The sequence below is a fragment of the Pelodiscus sinensis genome, chromosome 1 (assembly GCF_049634645.1).
Source record: "Pelodiscus sinensis isolate JC-2024 chromosome 1, ASM4963464v1, whole genome shotgun sequence".
Classification (NCBI taxonomy): domain Eukaryota; kingdom Metazoa; phylum Chordata; order Testudines; family Trionychidae; genus Pelodiscus; species Pelodiscus sinensis.
The window spans coordinates 68,902,491-68,920,521 of record NC_134711.1 but is presented as its reverse complement, the minus strand read 5'-3'; the positions used below and the strand labels follow the sequence as shown (position 1 = coordinate 68,920,521).

Sequence of the window (18,031 nt, the reverse complement as noted above, 5' to 3'; positions counted from 1 at the left end):
CTTTGTCAAGCCGAGACTAACAACCTCTAGGGATGGAGATTCCACCATCCAGGTAACCCATTCCAGTGCTTCACTATTTTTTAGGGAAATACTTTTTCCTAATGTCCAACCTAGACCTCCCACTCTGTAACTTGAGACCATTGCTCCTTGTTCTACCATCCATCACTACTGTCAACAGCCTCTATCCATCCTCTTTGGAACCTCCCTTCAGGAAATTGAAGGCTGCTATCAAATCCCCCCTCACTCTTCTCTTCTGCAGACTAAATAAACCCAAATCCCTCAGTCTCTCCTCATAGGTCATGCACTCCAGCCCCCCTAATCATTTTGGTCACCCTCCACTGGACCCTCTCCAATGCATCCACATCCTTTCTATAGTGGGGAAGGGGAGCAGAACTGGACACAATATTCCAGGTGTGGCCTCACCAGAGCCAAATAAAGGGGAATAATCATTTCTCTAGATCTGCTGTCAATGCTCCTCCTAATGCACCCTAATATATCATTAGCCCTCTTGGCTATAAGGGCACACTGTTGACTCATATCCAGCTTCTCATCCTCTGTAATCCCCAGCTCCTTTTCTGCAGAACTGCTACTCGCCATTCAGTCCCCAGCCTGTAACTATCCCAAGTGCAGGACTTTACACTTGTCCTTGTTGAACCTCATCAGATTTCTTTTGGTCCAATCCTCTAATCTGTCTAGATCACTCTGGACCCTATTCCCTGCCCTCCAGCGTATCTACCTCTCCCCTTAGCTTAGTGTTATCTGCAAACTTTCTGAGGGTGCAATCCACCCCCTCATCCAAGTCATTAATAAAAATGTTGAACAAAACCGGTCCTAGAACTGATCTTTGGGGCACTCCACTAGAAACTGACTGCCACCCTGACATTGAGCCGTTGATCACTACCCATTGGGCCCGACAGACTAGCCAGCTTTCTATCCATTTTACAGTCCATTTATCCAATCCATACTCCCTTATCTTGCTGGCAAGAATATTGTGGGAGACCGTATCAAAAGCTTTGCTTAAGTCAAGGTATATCTCATCCACTGACTTTCCCATATCCATAGAGCTAGTTACCTCATCATAGAAGCTAATCAGATTGGTCAGGCACTACTTGCCCTTCATGAATCCATGTTGACTATTCCTGATCACTGTTCCTTCATTAGTCCATATTTCATGTCCAATCTATATAAAGAATTTCTGTTGGTATTGACAGAATGTACAATCTAGATGCAAGAAACACAGAAGTCACCCTGGAAGAGTACTAGAAAATATCAACAAGAGTAAGCCTAGTAGGTGAAGAGGATAGTCTTCTGTTGGCCATTGGCTATGGAACCCTGTTCCACTGAGCTTATAACCACAACTCTTTAGCATCTCACCATGTCTTGGCCACAACTTTCTAACAATAATCAACAAACACTGCCAATTAATGAAAAAGTAGAAGTACCAAATGGAGTAACTAAGCTAAAAGAGGTTTAGATTTTACCTCTTGGACTGCGTAATTCAGTAAAAGCATGGTGATGAGCATGGTTTAAATGCTGAGAGAGAACAATTGCCCATTGTCAAGTTTGTGAGAGTTCATGCCACCCGATGGTTGAACTGAGTCATTACTGCACATGAATACAACGGACTAGTCATTATAAAATGAGAAGACATTGGAGCCTGCTAACACCAAAACTGCTGCATGAAACAATGAAGTGAGTTTACTGAGAGACACACAATCATGGCTTAGAGATTGAAGGAGCATGTGAAGAGATTGAAAGTGGGCTGCAGCTACCATCTCAGCTTTATTCATAGATAAACTCTATTCCATTGTGCAATCAGGATCCTTTGAGAGTTCTGAGCCACAAATCCTCCTCAAAAAAATGTCAGAAGGAAGCAAATGAAACTTCCCATTTTTAATAGTACCACGCTCTTTACCGAAAGAAATTCTTTTCTTGAGCATTCTCAAATTACTGTGGAAGAAAAATCTCCATTACCTTAAAGTGAAAAGAGTCACAGAAGAGCAGTCTTATGGTACAGTTGCTAACCAGAGCTTGGAGTTGTATTATAAACAATGTTTTAAACTGTAGTAATCAATTTAAATGAGGGACCAAGTTCAGACCTGATATAAACCTGTGTTGCTCCAGTTATGCCAATGGAGTTGCATTCACTTGCACAAGGTTCCTAATTGCTAACATATCTAACCTTATATTGAATTCAGACATTTCTGAATTAAGAGCCATATATGATCTTGATAATAGACACCAAGGGGGGGAAACAAAACTCAGTCTAAGCTGCTTTAGGATTTAGGAAATCTGAATCTCTTCCCATTTCTCCCTTCCACCTTTTTGAAGTACTTACCTTGAAATTAGGATATTATAGTCCTATATTTTGCTCACTGATCTTTGGGGGCTCTTACAAAAGAGGAAATGATATGTATTTATTTATAAGGCACACCATAACAGGTGTCCAGTTTGTCTGAAATAATATGCTGCCTAGTTCTGTCAATGCACTTAATGCCTAATCCCCAACTCATGCTATTTCCCCTGTGTGCTCATATTTGAGGAGGATAACATTAAACTGTGAGATGACTTCTGTTAAATATCCAACACAGCAATGAAGCAAAATCACTTTCACTTCTGAGAGTTACAGTACAGGGACTCTTCCTGCTCTTTCCTTTTTTCCTTTCTCTTGAACAGGTGCTCTGGAAATGGATTTTAACAGTGGGTGTTTGAGAGACAGAAAAGGAAGAGTGCCATAAAGAAGAAAGGCCTCCAAGTTCAAGGAGGGAAAACTGGTATAAATCTCAAGACAAGACAATTTTCTATTGTTCTTTTTATTTAATAATAATAATAATAATGCTTTTAGCTCATTTTTATTTCTGATTATAAACATTATCTTTTGAAGAAATCCTATACGAACAACATTGAGTCTTCTTTCTGAGTATTCAGTCGACTAGTGACCTAAACCAAAATATAAGTCCATAACTTGAGATAAGTGCACTAATCCAGTCTACCACCTAATTCTCTATAAACAATTCTGTTATATGCTGCAAATATCTAGTGACTAACAACCAGATTGGTAGGAAAAAAGGGCAATGAAAATCTAAATGCATAGAAGTTCTACAAATCCCACAGATTTTGAGTCTTCAATTTTTTTCTACTAAAAATTTTCATTTAAAAAATCTGAAGTTTCATGTGAGACATTTGCTAGAATAATTAGAATAGGATTTTCTGATTGTAAAATTAGCCATTCAAATGTAAACCTGCGCAATGCTATCTTCCTCAGTATGCAGATAGAAAAATGATAATGATGTATCTAAGAGACTAATTGGGACTGCTTCTTTTATCTTTGGGAAGTGTTAACTCTGAAAACTAATGAGAATATAAAGACCAAAGCTGTTCTTTATTTCACTACTCAGCATTCAAGCAAACACAAATGCACTTTATCCAATGTGGTTGTCTATGCATTTGAAAAAACATTCCATAGAAATAACATTCTAAAGATGTAAATAACTGAATTGTATATTTTCTATAGATTTTCAGTGTACTTTGACATAAATTATCAATTTATTTATTAGTTACTCATAGAATTACTTAAGGAATACCTTTTCTGTAATTAATTTGTAAACTGTTCACAACATATTATACACAATTAAAGATATCTCAGAGTGTATATGCACTAAGATCTCTTATATACTAAACCCGAGATTGAAAATATGAACCAAGTGTATGCAAACTTAAATTTGTCAGAGTATGAATAATAAATAGTAAGAGGATGGCAGTGTTTAATTGATTCATCTAAGGATCAGATCACAGAAAAATAATTCTCAAGCCAATATACAGTAAACAAGAAAGTAATGTATGTCTTGTCTCTACTATAATCCACCTATCAACAACAAATTAAAGCCACTTAATCAAAACTGACTCAACGTTGTGTCTCCTGCTTAAAAAGGGCAGTTATGGTGAAATATTAAAATGGCCAGGACAGCATGACATGCCCAGAGAAACTGTGGTTTTAAATATCATCATCTTTAGACATCTAAACTAATAGGGTTCGTCTACACTGGCCCCTTTTCCGGAAGGGGCATGTTAATTTCAGCTATCGTAGTAGGGAAATCCGCGGGGGATATTTAAATATCCCCCGCGGCATTTAAATAAAAATGTCCGCCGCTTTTTTCCTTCAAAGTAGGAATAAGAGCCTCCGGAAAAGGGCGCTTTTTCCGGAGGATCGGGGCCAGTGTAGACGCTCTTTTCCGGCTTTTCCAAAAGCCGGAAAAAAGCGGCGGACATTTTTATTTAAATGCCGCGGGGGATATTTAAATCCCCCGCGGATTTCCCTACTACGATAGCTGAAATTAACATGCCCCTTCCGGAAAAGGGGCCAGTGTAGACGTAGCCATAATGTGTTTGTGTTAACTCAGATCATCACGTGCATCTTTTAAGCAACAGTGTCATGTTTAAGACTATTACTTACTGTAACATCTGCCAACAAAACCCCCAATATTAGAGACCTCCCAGACCTTCCCCATAATGATGGCCCAGATTCATGTCTACAGCCATAAAGCACAGTTCAGTGGGAAGGTACAAAAGGACTTTAAACACCATGTGTGTTTCTGTCTGGCTTTACTCAATGAGCAGTCTACAACCTGATGGAAGCAAGCCCTTGGAAAAATTTACAATAGTCTAAAAACTGATGTTCTTACTTCAATATTCATTCCCATTTATTGAGTTCTTATTCAAGCTGACTCCCACTCACAGACTAAGGATTTTAGAATTTGGCCCTATGTAGATTCTTAATATAGCTTTCATAATTTCTGTAACATATGTTCAGAAGCTATTTAACAGAAAGCATGTCCAGAACATATGAACTAAGGTACCTCAATTAATTTGTATCTAAGCAACTCAGGGGAATGGTTTTGAATAAAATGATGCTATTTTAGCTGGAGTCTAGTATTCTCTACGTAATTGTTTGTAGCATAACTCATGATGCTTGATGCATACTGACATGCTTTTAAATAACTGAAGTAATTCTCCTGCGAATATTCCAAGTTAAGATCTAATGCCTTTTATTTTAACTATTCCCACTGTTTGGATGACTAAACAGCTCTCTGTGAGCACAGGATTCTGTATGAGGATAGCTGATTGGAATTCTTTTACTAAACGAATGATAATGCATTTGTCTACCATACCCTTAACAAGAGATCAGAGTATCTCTGGGTATGTCTATACTAACCCCCTAGTTCGAACTAGGGTGGCTAATGTAGGCATTCGAAGTCGCAAATGAAGCCCGGGATTTAAATATCCCGGGCTTTATTTGCATGTTCCCGTCTGGTTACCATTTTTAAATTCCACGAGTCCGAAGTAACTGCCCGTGGCTACACGCGGCAGTGAAACAGCAATTCGAACTAAGTCCTTAGTTCGAATTAACTGTTACTCCTCCTGGAATGAAGTGTAACAGTTAATTCGAACTAAGGACTTAGTTCGAATTACTGTTTCACTGCCACGTGTAGCCGCGGGCAGTTACTTGGGACTGGTGGAATTTAAAAATGGTGACCGGACGGGAACATGCAAATAAAGCCCAGGATATTTAAATCCTGGGCTTCATTTGCAAGTTTGAATGCCTACATTCGCCTCCCTAGTTCGAACTAGGGGGCTAATGTAGACATTCCCTCTGATTTTGTTGTGTTGATCTGAAAAAAAAAAATCAGATGGCCCGCAGTCATTTTTTCACCTTATGTTATCTCTGTAAACCTATCTAATATTATTTGAAAGGGCAGCTTACTTATAATTAGGTGGGGGAGAGAGAACTATGTATCATGACAGTGTAAAAAGAAAATATTCACCCAATCATATGATCATGTTAAAAGTTTTATGATCAACTTTTTACCTCTTTAGTAAATGAAATGTAATGCAATGACCTGTATACTTCTTGCTTCTCCATATTCATTACCAAATCATTAGGCTGTTCCTGAAGCCAGTTTTCTAGATGGGCTGTCTTTTAGCATAAAACTGACAAACACTCAATCCTGTATCCATAAACTCAGTTGGAAATTGTGTTTGTGTGCATTTAAGGCACTCAAATCACTCACAAAAAGCTAGCTGTTGCCGTTACTATTTGATGGCAGGGAGGGGGAATTTAGTCACTGTAAAATATTAGAAGTCACTGTAAAATATGCTTGAATATGAGTGAAGCAGCTATTGTTAATGCAATCGCTCTTCCCAAAAGAAGTAATTTGCTCAAGATTTTAGATTTTCAGGTACAACCATGCCTCGTGATTTACTGCTAATCATTCTTCACACATCTTTGACAGCTGTTCACCAAAATGGTTTTCAGCAAAGACGGAGGGATGATTTCTGTAGCACATAGTTAATAATTCCTTTGCTAATGCCAAGAGCATCAAAATAGCACTGGTCCCCTTTTTCAAAATAACAAACTTGAACCTCTTTAATCAACAACCCTGGGAAACAGAGTAAAGATGTTACCAGGTCAGAGAGGGCACTGTGGTGTCTGGGCATGAGGGGGAAGGGAATGGGGTGCTTACTTGGTGCTCCATTCCCAGAAGCACAAGTGACTCCGCACCTCGTGCTGCTCACAGGCACCACCCCCGATGCTATAGGAGTGGTGGAGAAAACTGCAGAGAAAGCACATCACTGCACTGCCGTTCCCCTAGCTGGTGGTGGGGAGAAGAAGTGACAACATGCAGAGCCCCTTCCTCCATACCACGTCTGATCGGGTACGTCTACACTACAGCGCTAATTTGAACTAACTTAGTTAATTAGTTAATTCGAACTAACGCATCTAGAACTAAAAACTAGTTAGAATTAGCGTTTCGCTAATTCGAACTAGCATGTGCACATTAAGTGGACCCTGAACCTGGCTTAAGGATGTCCGGAAGCAGTGCCGTTAGTTCGAACTAACTTTGTAGTGTAGACATACCCATCGTGAATTAGACACCCAGATGACAGAGGTTCAAGTGTACATATTTTAATCATGTTATCCCTCAAATCAGAGTTCTGTTTAGCATTGGAAATCATCAGCCCACTTAACTGGCTCATAGGCTTTATAATGTTCAGTCTTTGATTCCCATGTCAGGCCCGTACTCGGGGGTGTGTGCAAAGGGTGTGAACGCACCAACCAACATCCGCCATGGACCACCAAATGTGAGGAGGAGAGTCAGCCTCTCCCCTGTGCTGCTGTAGTGACAGAAGCAACTGTCTGACAGAATTTGCTACTTAGGGTGTACTAAGCATGCATACTGGAATTGAGCATGCTCAATAAGAGCTGCTGTACTCATCATGAATTCTCCTTCTCACCCTTTACCAGCATTAATTAAAAATAAGTTTAGGGCAAATTGCAAGAGGGAGATGGGTGGGGGAGGAGGAGAGAAATTAACCAGGTGGGGCGAGTCAAGTAACTTTTGGCAGAAGAAGGCCTACAGGGGGAAAAAATCAAGTGTGGGGTGGGTAGGATCTGGGGTTTGGTTCGGGGGAGATGCTGCCAGTCCCTGTGGGGGGGGGGGGGAGTTTGCTCCCACATGGGTAGGGACAAACAGGATAGCAGTTACCCAGGGGGGACGAGCCTCCTGCCAAGTGTGCAAAGGGGGACAGAGGATTTCAATAAAATGTAGTGAGGGGATAGCTTAGAAGAAATCTTTACAGCAGTCACTCAATTAGCTCTTTGGGAAGATCTGTACTGGCTCTTATGTATTTTTTTCCCCACTTACATTAAGTGAATTGTTGTCTTGTTCCACAAGCAGAAGCATATTTCCTGCCTTGACTAAATCTGACAGAAATAATCATACCAGTGAGCCTGGCTTCTACCCCATATCAGACCATTTTCTATGTCTTATGCCAAATCTTATGTGGTTATATCCAGCCTACATCATGGACTTTCTGTATTTCAAATACTACCTGAAGACTGAATTCTGCTGTGATGACTACAAGAAATCACTCAGAGCTGTTTGCATAATGAGAGAACTGAGGATTTTACTTCATTTTAAAACAATTTGTATTTAACAATCAAATGTTCAAAGCCATCAAAATGACCATTTGCCAATCTATATAATGGCATTATCTTATTTTGGTAACCCATTATGCCTCCTGCCTTTCATCCTTCAGCCCATCACAGTTGCTGTATGTCTAATTAGATTGCCACCAGAGTTTCCCTCTAATTTAAAATACGGCCCCTAAGCAGACCTCTCTGTTTGTTCATTGCTCAGTACATGGGTCCCAGACTCTCACTGGGTTTGCTAGGCTGTATTTTAATACAAAATAAATAATAATGGTTGCACAAAACAAGGTATATTCCCACAAGATGTGACCACTGTCATCTTGCACAAATGTCAACAGTAGTTGCAGTATGTCACCGGATTGGGCTCACTACTTAGATTGCTTTGTTCCAGGAGATGCTATGATTGATGGAGACCATGAGGGAACTTTCCAGTGTTAAGGGTGTGTGTTTTCAATAAAATGCCTCTAGCTCTGGAACTTTCTCCTGCGGTAACTCAAATTAAAACAAATCTCATTTATTCAGAGTGCACTGCAAGATTAACAACTGACTCTAATAATGAAAGACTCAGAATGGCCAGCACTCCCTCCTTTATAACCTAGAGAAAAGAACAACAGAGTAATCTACAAACTAGCTCCTTAGATCTGCTATTTCCTATAAGCTGAGAACCTACCAGTTGGAAGTAACAGGAAGAAAAGGAGCAGGGTCTATTGGTCAGTTTCAGCACGAAGCTACAAAAAAATGGATAATGCAGTTCTAGTATGCATCAGGTGAGGTATTTCTAGTAAAAACAAAGTAACATTATACAACACACTGGTGAGACTTCATCTGGAATACTGTGTGCAATTCTGGTTTCCTATGTTTAAGAAAGATGAATTTAAAAACTAGCACAAGTGCAAAGAAAGACTACTAAGATGATCAGAGGAATGGAAATCGTAATTTATGAGAGGAGACACAAGGAGCTTGGCTTGTTTAGCCTTACCAAACAAAGGTTGAAGGGAGATATGATTACCTTTTATAAATACATAAGAGGGATAAATACCAGGGAGAGAGAAAAGTTATTTATGTTAACAGCCAATGTTGACACAAGAACATATGGATATAAGCTGTCCATCAACAAGTTTAAGCTTGAAACTAGATGAAGGTTTCTAACCACCAGAGGAGTGAAATTCTGGAACATCTTCATAAGGGGAGCAGTGTGGGGGAAAACATACATGGCTTCATGACTGAGCTTGATAAATATTTGGGGGGGATGGTATGATGAGATTGTCTACAATGGCATGTGGCCCATCTGTGACTGCTAGTAGCAAATATCCTCAGCAGCTGGAGATGGGCACTAAGTGGGGAGGGCTTTGAGCTACAACAGAGAATTCTTCTTCTGTCTAGATGGTGGGTCTTACCAACAGGATCAGGGTTCTACCAACATGTTCAGGGTCCAACTGACTGCCTCATTTGTGGTCAGGAAGGAATCCTCCCTAGGTCAGCTTAGCAGACACCTGGGAGCTTTTTCCTTCCTATGTAGCATGGGATATGGGTCACTTCATGGTTTAAACTGATGGATCCACTCACTGGTGGATTATCTGTAACTTCAAGACTTTTAAGTCATGATGTAAGGACTTCAGTAACTCATTAGGGTGTTATAGGTCTATGACAGTCGTTGGGTGAGGTTCTCTGGCCCGTGATGTGCAGGAGGTCAGATTAGACCGTTCTGTCTGGCCTTAAAGTCTTTAGCCTAGAAATTATGGTGACCAGGACAATAGAGATAAATTCAGTGGCTCATAGATTCCGGTGCAATAGAATTTCCCCAAAATAATTCTTTTTGAATCCAATCCAAGCATCCAATCTTGATTTTTAAAATTGCCACTAATGGAGAATTCACCATAACCCAATGATTAATTACCCCTTATAAATTTACATCTTATTGCCTGTCTGAATTTGTCTAGCTTCAACTTCCAGCTGATGAATTTTGACATAACTTTGTCTGCTAGACTGAGCAGCCAATTATTAAACATTGGTTCTCTGTGTAGGTACTTATAGACTATGATCAAGTTCCCCTTTAACCTTCTCTTTGTTTAGCTAAACAGACTGCGCTCTTTGACTCTGTCACTAGAAGGCATGTTTTCTAATCCTTTAATCTTTCTCATGGCTCTTCTCTCATCCCTTTCCAGTTTATCAACATCATTCTTGAACAGCAGACACCAGAACTGGACATGCTGCTCTCGAGTTCTACTCAAGTTTCCCCTGTTTATGTATCCAAGGATCAATTAGATTAATAATAATAATAAATAATAATAATAAATAATAATTCTGGCCATGGCATCAGAGTAGCAACTCATGGTCAGACAATTCCCAAATCTTTTTTTAGAGTCACTGCTCTGTAGACAGAGCCTCCCATGTTGTAAATATGCCCTACTTTTTTTGTTTCTAGATATATACTTATTATTTAGCCATATTAAAATGCATTTTGTTTGCATGCACATACCTTATTAAGCAAACCCATATCACTTTATGTTTATGACCTGGTCTCATCATTATGTACCACTCCCTGAACCTAAGATCCCTCAAAGTCCAACCTCTACCATAATGCCTACAGGTAACTATAAATGACATGACTTTTAGAGTCACGTAATATAATCTATAAATATGTATGTGTGTGTCATGTGTTTCACTGAATATTTGCATTGTCTGAATGAGGCTAATTATTAGATGGCTACTTTTATTGTTCATTGTTCTACCTTTTTACTCTCCTTTACACGTGAGTGCTCTTTTTAAAAATGCAAGATCTTCAGGCCTGGAACTTTTCTATCTGGAAAGTGTTTGGTACTGAAAAATCCAAGCAAATAAACCACTATTATTTATATTGTTAGTTTCTAAAATGTATATTGCACCAGAACATTGCAACCCTAAAACAAGAGATTATCTCATTCCCTGCAGCAAGAATGGGCTCCTATGTTAACTAGTGCTTATCAATGACATTGTAAAAGGCTCAGCCATTGTTAAAACCTAATTATAGCTTGAAGTTTCCTTTATATTGAAATACAAGATTCGTCTTCCTCATAGGGCAGCTTTATAAGTATGCAAGATGAATGTAAAATTGATAATGTAGAAGTTGTTGACCTTGTATTTCAAACTATTTCCCAGTATACATTTTGGACTTTTGTAATACTATCAACTTATTCCTATTGCTAATTATTTATAGTGTGACAGCGTCTATAAACCTCAACAACGTCAGCCAACACATTGTGCTAGGCACTATACAAGCAGATAGTAAGTGACAGTCCCTGCCTCCAAAGAGGTTACAAATCTAAAAGACAAGACATATACAAGTCAAACAAACAAGTAGCAGAATATCAGTAATAGTTTAATAAGATTTAGCATAAAATAGCTGGTTGGATGCACAATATGCTGCCTGCCAGAATCAGCAAGCACAGTAGTCTGAGGGTGCATCTACACTGCACCGTTATTTCAAGATAACTAGCGTTATTTTGAAATAACATAAGGGTCTACACAGCCATTCTGTTATTTTGAAATTATTTCAAAATAATGAACAGCGTATTCCAAAATCTGTAAACCTCATTCTATGAGAGTAATGCCTATTCCAAAATAGCTATTTAGAAATAAGGCCTGTGTAGATGCTCCACTGCTGCTATTTCAAAATAGCCCCTCACCAGGGCCATTCTAAGTTATTCTTCCCCAGTGCCTCCTGCAGCTCTAAATCGAGATAGCACGTCTACATTAGGGAAGCCAGCTTTGGACTAATTTTGAGGCTTCCCTGCAGTGTAGGCCTGCTATTTTGAAATAAGCTATTTCAGAATAACTATTCTGGAATAGCTTATTTTGAAATAAGCATGTAGTGTAGACGTACTCTAAGTACTACAATGGAAGAAATTAACAACTGCTTGGTCAAAATCGGCCCTCATTTATTCTATTTCATATAGACACTTTTATACCATACATCACTGCAGCATCTGAGCACCTTGCAGAGTTGTACATGTTCGACACCTATGTTCCCCAATGTAGAGACAATAGGGTTATGCGGGTGTCACCTAGGTCAATATTTTAAGACAATGATGGAGTACAGATACAAGTGAAGGAAGAACTTCTACAGAACATGTCTTGCTGGTGAGGATGCATGAAACAAAAAGAACGCAGCTTGATTCTTAGATCCCAGACAGAATTCTTGGGCCTGGCAGCTTGAACTTACATGTAAATTGAGCAGACTTAATTTAAAGTCAATGAGATGAGCAACATGGACCCACACTAAACTACATTATGGGCACGTGTGAAAATAGATCTGCAACCCTTTCGAATGGCCCAGGAGCATCGTTTTATATAAATAAATCCTAGGTTATGTTGCCCAATAAATTCTCCTAATTTATAGAGAGTAAGGCCAGAGGGGACCACCAGATCATCTAATCTGACCTCCTGTGTTTCCCAGGACACCCAAAGCACCAAGTACCCTCACACTGAACTCAACAACTGATGGAAATATTACAGCCGAATGTTTCTTGGCATAGCACCTATGGACGCTGAGCACTGCCAGTTCCCAAGGAAGTTGTGAGTGCCCAATATCTCTCCAGATCATTTCCCAAGCGAGACCCCAGATGAGACCTCTACCCTCTAAGAATGGATGCACATAGTGAGCTAATATGGAGGGCATTAGGACACTGAAGAGTCCAAAAAGTCAGGAACTGTAACCTAGGCAATTAACAACAGGCAGCTTTTCTCTACTTTCCCCCTCTCCCCTCAGACACACACACACACACCAACTGCCAGGCACTGAGGCTTCGCCCCCCCCCCCCCCCCCCGCTCGCCACCACGCAGACACACAAAAACTGCCCGCCTCGACAGCTCCTTCCTCTCACCTCTCCCTCCTTCTGCCCACACCCCCTTCATCTGCCAGCCTCTTACAGCTCACCATGAATATGGCCAAAGAGAGAAATCAAAATAGCAACTTCTTTTCCATGATTGCTTTGGGGGAAATGAAGGTACCAGCTCCTAGATCAATGCCTAACGCCACACACAATACCGATTTACAATGCATGTCTCCTCTCTAGCAGCCAGCACAGAAGTAGGCTGAAATATTCAGCAGGATTTACGATTTTGTAATGAGGCAGCACAGTGGAGGTACAATGTGTTATGGCAGAATCTGAGAAAGAGCAATAAAGTACCAATACACAGCTAGATAGGTGGTGGCCACACTGAAAATGCCTGGTTGTGTGGCTGCATTCGTACATGTTGCAGTTTTTAAGGTAAAGTCCCTGTGGATGTTTTAATCTCCCACTCAAACAACAAAAGAAAGAAGGAAGAAGAGAAGAGAACCAGGGGCACCAGCAAGGGGATGGGGGGGCACCAAAAAGGGGAGAAACAAAGGGAATAAAAGCCAATCTAGAAACAAACAAAGAAGGTAAGCAAGCATCCTCCTTTTATGTGCTGGAAACCCCAGGCAACACATCCCACTTACTGCTCCAACGCCCCCAAAGCCAGCCGGGGGACTGGCCATGTAGGTGATGCTGCTGCATTAAAACAACCATCCACGCACAAGCCGTTGGAGCAAACACTCATTTTCAAAGTAGACAGTCCCCAACCTGCTCCTCAGAGCCAAATGCTTGGCCCTCTGCATTAGTAGCCTGGCCAGACTCCTCTATGCAAACACATCCCTTCACCCTCTCAGGACAATATTGGGGAGGGCAGAATTATTAGACAATAAAAAGAGAGATCCTGTGTGTTGTTGGGGGAGGAGGTATTTCAGCCCCCTGAAATTGCATCATTATTTAAACAGAACCAGAATTCTTTCTGGGTAGCTGATATTTTTTTTAAAAAAGAACTTTTGAAGCATCTAAGTGATTTAAATAGCTACGCACTGGATATTGTAGCCTTACCTGTCAGATGTCATTCTGGGGGGGGGGAGTGAAAATCCTCAGTTTGCTAAATTGCACCACTTGATCAGGTTACTATGGAAATCATCTTGAGGAGGGGGGGGAAAAAGCCACCCTCATCCTCTCCACCACCAAGGAGGAAACTGATCCAAGGAGCAGATGAGCCCCGAGCAGGAGCTCTATGCCTCTTCCTCTGTGTATGTCTCGCTCTGTCTCTCTCTCACACACACACCCCCTCCCCCGTTTTCCTCTCTCCCTCCCCCAGAGGACTCAGCAGGGTGATCAGATCTTCGCCTGCCTGCCAGAGCCTGGAAGCAAAAGGACAGTCTCACACCAGCAGCCCCAGCCCAGCGTTTTGCTGCGAGTGGTGCTGTTTCCTAGCCGCACAGCTGGAATTTAAAGGGATAGTGCTACCGGCGGTCCCTGTGCCTGAGAAAAAGCTCAGCTTTGCTAAGATCATTTCTCAGCTGATGGGAGGGGGGAGGGCGTTTTAACTAGAAGTTTCCTGTAGGGACTTGCAAGGAACAGCCTGAAATAGAGACACCCACAGATACACACAAGTCTTATTTTTGTGGTCATTTTCTATGCTTTATGGATTGTGTGTCAGCCAGTGGGACTCAAAGACCCCTACAAAGATCAGGGCTGGATCAGCCAGACTACAAGGCAAAGTGTAGCAACAAATGCAACCTGCAGATGCACACCAAGTTTGTGACCAGTGCACTGGTTAAGCAACTCATTTGGCTACCACCTTTCACCCCCACTGACCTACACACATCCCCCACCCTCTTGGACATTTCCACGCTGGCCTATGTATGATCCCATTGAAATCAATTTCACCTCCCCACTTCCCTGGGGCAGTTCCACTGCTGTTCAAGTCAGGCCCATTGGGCAGTTTTCATTTACAGTTAGTAGGGCTATGGAGCCCTTGGAAATATAATGCAGAAGTCAGTCAATACCACTGCAGGTAGGGGCTGCTGAATTATTTCAGCTGTTCAAAATGCTTGGCCATCATGTATTCAGATCTGCTCTGTTGCAGGAGACAACATAATCTGCTCCCTTCTGGGCAAGGGAAAGGAAGAGAAGTTCCTCAAGTGTCCATGGTCCCCACCAGCACTAAGAAGAATAGCAACCACGGAGTGTGAGAAAGAAAGCCAAGGAGAAAGGAGGACAAAAGAGAAAGACTTCCAGAGAAGAGAGACAACCCCCAGAGAGAGTCACCAACTCAATATGCTAGGCAGGATGCCCCATTTCTTGCACTGGTGGGTGTTGTGAATGTGTGGAATTCTTCCTGCCTCCCTCCACCTAAGAGAAGGAGGATTACCTAGCCAGTGGTGGCATAGGGAGAGATTTGCCATGGCCAAAAGAGGCCCCCAAAACTCATTTGTGTTATTGAGAAAATTTCCCTTTTAAATACCACCTGCTAGCCCAGCCTGTGCTTTATTACAACCATGCAAGGAAAATCATCACTTCTACTGTCCAAACTGTAGCCACTAGCACATGGGGACAGGTAGGGGCATGAGCAATTAGGGTGACAGTTGAATTGAAGAGACCAAAACCACAAAAGCCTACTAGTGAGGGGTTTGCCTGTCCCAAACCAAGCACTTGAACCAACAATTTCCATTTAGGAAAATGATAAGCTATTAGGGAAAATAGCTAGCAATACTGCAAGACCTTAATGCTAGGAAACAAACACATTTTTAAAAAAAAGACCATTGGCAAGGATATAACAGAAGGCAGGTGTTGGTCTTCAGTTTCCCCAGATGCCCAATTATCCAAATAAATTGCAATATACTAATTATGCTATCTAAACAGAAAAAATGTGGATTTTTGCTTGTAGTTTGCAAAGTGCAATAGAAAGTAACAGGGCACTTATGCCTGCCTCTCTCTAAGGTGCAGGGCAGAAGGGAGGCCAACAATTCTAATATCCTGAATAATAAAGCACAGTACAAAACTTCAGGTGATGCCTCTCTGAGGAAAGAGGAAAAGATCATTGTCATCTAAGCAGCTGGGAAGTTTAGCCTCAAGGAGCAAGTTCTTTCTTTTTTATGAGTGGCCACAGGATTAATACATTATCTTAAATTACTTTGTTTACAAAAATGTACCATTGCTGCAGAATTTTGTTTTGAACAGCTGGCAACCCACACTCAACTCCAACTCCTTTCTGTCCAGTTCTTTTCTGTTTGCAATCACCTTTCTTAGCCTCTCCCCCTGCAAAAAAAGGTGTCTGGTTACCTTTCTGCCCTGGAGCGCATATTTTCTTGTCTCTGACCATTGCACCTTACAGGTTATGCAGCTGTGGAAGTGTGTCTCAGACTGCCACATAAAACAAATAGTAAGCACTTGAAGAAAAGTGTTTTCATCAGCAATGCGCTGGAAAGCAACCCTCCAGGTCAAAGACAATCTCTGTCAAATGTCGTCTAAGCCAATTTATTTACCAGTGAGGAGCCTCGGCAATGGTTTTAACTATTTGTTAGAAATTCACTTCCAATCTTGTTTAGAAGTTATTTCATTACATTAATTCAATATTTTGTCATTTATTGTATGTAACCATATTATTAACTGTATGGGGGAATAATTAAGAGATGCTTATATCCTAAAGGGATCGGCATCTTGGCCATTAGAAAGGTGGTTGAAATATCTAACATATTCCACTTGTCAAGCTTTTCATCCCTAATAAAGGAACGTTACCAGATGAAAGAGGAAAAGGAAGGGAAGTTTTTCGCATGTACTATTGAGATAGCTGTATCTCAGATTTGCAAAATTGTGCATAGGAAAATATTATATGGTGTGTCTAGACTACAGGGTTTTTTTTGAAAAAAGTGGCCTTTTTTCAAAAAAAACTTCCCCTGCGTCTAGACTGCTGCTGTGTTCTTTCGAAAGTAAATTGAAAGAATGTGGCAGTTTTTTCAATGGTGGAAAACCTTGTTTTACAAGGAATAACACCTTTTTTCGAATGTGCTCTTTCAAAAAAAGGCGCTATGTTAAGCAAACTGTGCTTTTTCAAAAGAGAGCATCCAGATTTCCTGGGTGCTCTATTTTGAAAAAGTGGCTTGCTTTTTCAAAAGTACTGGTTGTAATCTAGACACTCTTTTTCAAAAGAGGCTTGCAGTCTAGACGTAGCCATAGCAAATGACATTGTATTCTTTGCCTGTTGGATATAAATGCCTATATTTGGTTCAAAGGATGGAGTTTTTAATTGTAAATATATTTCAAAGATATTTAGAATAATTAGGGGCAATACATTAATTTTAAATTGCAGTATCTTGGTTTGTGTATTTAAATGAGATCAATTACCTTAGATAATGTAAGTGGAGTGGCAAAACAAAGAAAAGCATACAATGACAAAATAATAAATCAGTCCCTGTGGACTAAATACATTCATTTTCATAGAAATTACATCACCAAAGGACACGTGACCTTGTCCACAACTCCTAGAGGAGTCTCCCACCAATCATAAAGAATTGCTCCATATCACCTGTGCATTCTCTGTGTGGGATAATTCCTCATTTTGGAAAATATTTACTTTTTAAGACTCGTGAATTACTGCATAGCAAAAAAAACGTGTTCTGTTTCTGCTTCCGTATTAAAAGCAAACAGCCAGTGGTAATGTAATGTTAAGTTTTAAAAAGTTGGGAAATTCCAAAAGCTGAAGTTTTTTCCCATAAATGTCAACTTAGTCATGTTGTACATTCTGTAGATTTTATGACATAGAATGAACAAAGAGGTAGTACTCAAGTGGGAGCACACTGTAACCCAGAGGTGGGCAATAATTTTAGACAGAGGGGCCACTTCATTAATGTTTTAAGTGGCCCTGGGCAGTCCTGGAAGGGGCAGGGCCTCTGGCAGAAGGGGCAGGGCCAGGACACTTCCATGCTCCCCCTCCCACAGACCCTTATTGGCCTGGAGGTGGGGGAGCATGTGAAGTCTTTGCCCTCCCCCTGCCTACAGAGAACTGCCAGTTGTTCTGAATAACTGGCAGTTCCTGTAGGCACCTGCCCCCTTGCAAAGCAGGTGAAGACTTTGTGAGCTCTCCGCAACCCCACGCCAGTCAGGGCCTGGGGACAGGAGAAGCAAATCTCTCGCTCCCTGATCCCCCGGTGCTTGCGGAGTGGGGGCAGGGAGTGAGGCGAACGCCCCATCCCCTAGGACACTCCAGAACTCACCC

At 41.0% G+C, this 18,031-nt stretch overlaps 1 protein-coding gene and 1 long non-coding RNA gene across 3 annotated transcripts in view; one reads left to right on the top strand and one right to left on the bottom strand.

Moving 5' to 3' along the window:
• NAV3 (neuron navigator 3) overlaps positions 1 to 14,217 on the bottom strand; it is an 812,431-nt gene extending 798,214 nt beyond the window's left edge. For both annotated transcript variants that reach the window (XM_075932274.1, XM_075932283.1), the window contains exon 1: positions 13,870 to 14,217. The gene's annotated coding sequence lies outside the window, so the exon portion shown is untranslated. The remainder of the gene's footprint in view (positions 1 to 13,869) is intronic.
• The window catches only part of LOC112545045 (uncharacterized), a 122,756-nt gene that overhangs the window by 94,366 nt on the left and 10,359 nt on the right, over positions 1 to 18,031 (top strand). The gene's annotated exons all lie outside the window — the stretch shown is intronic.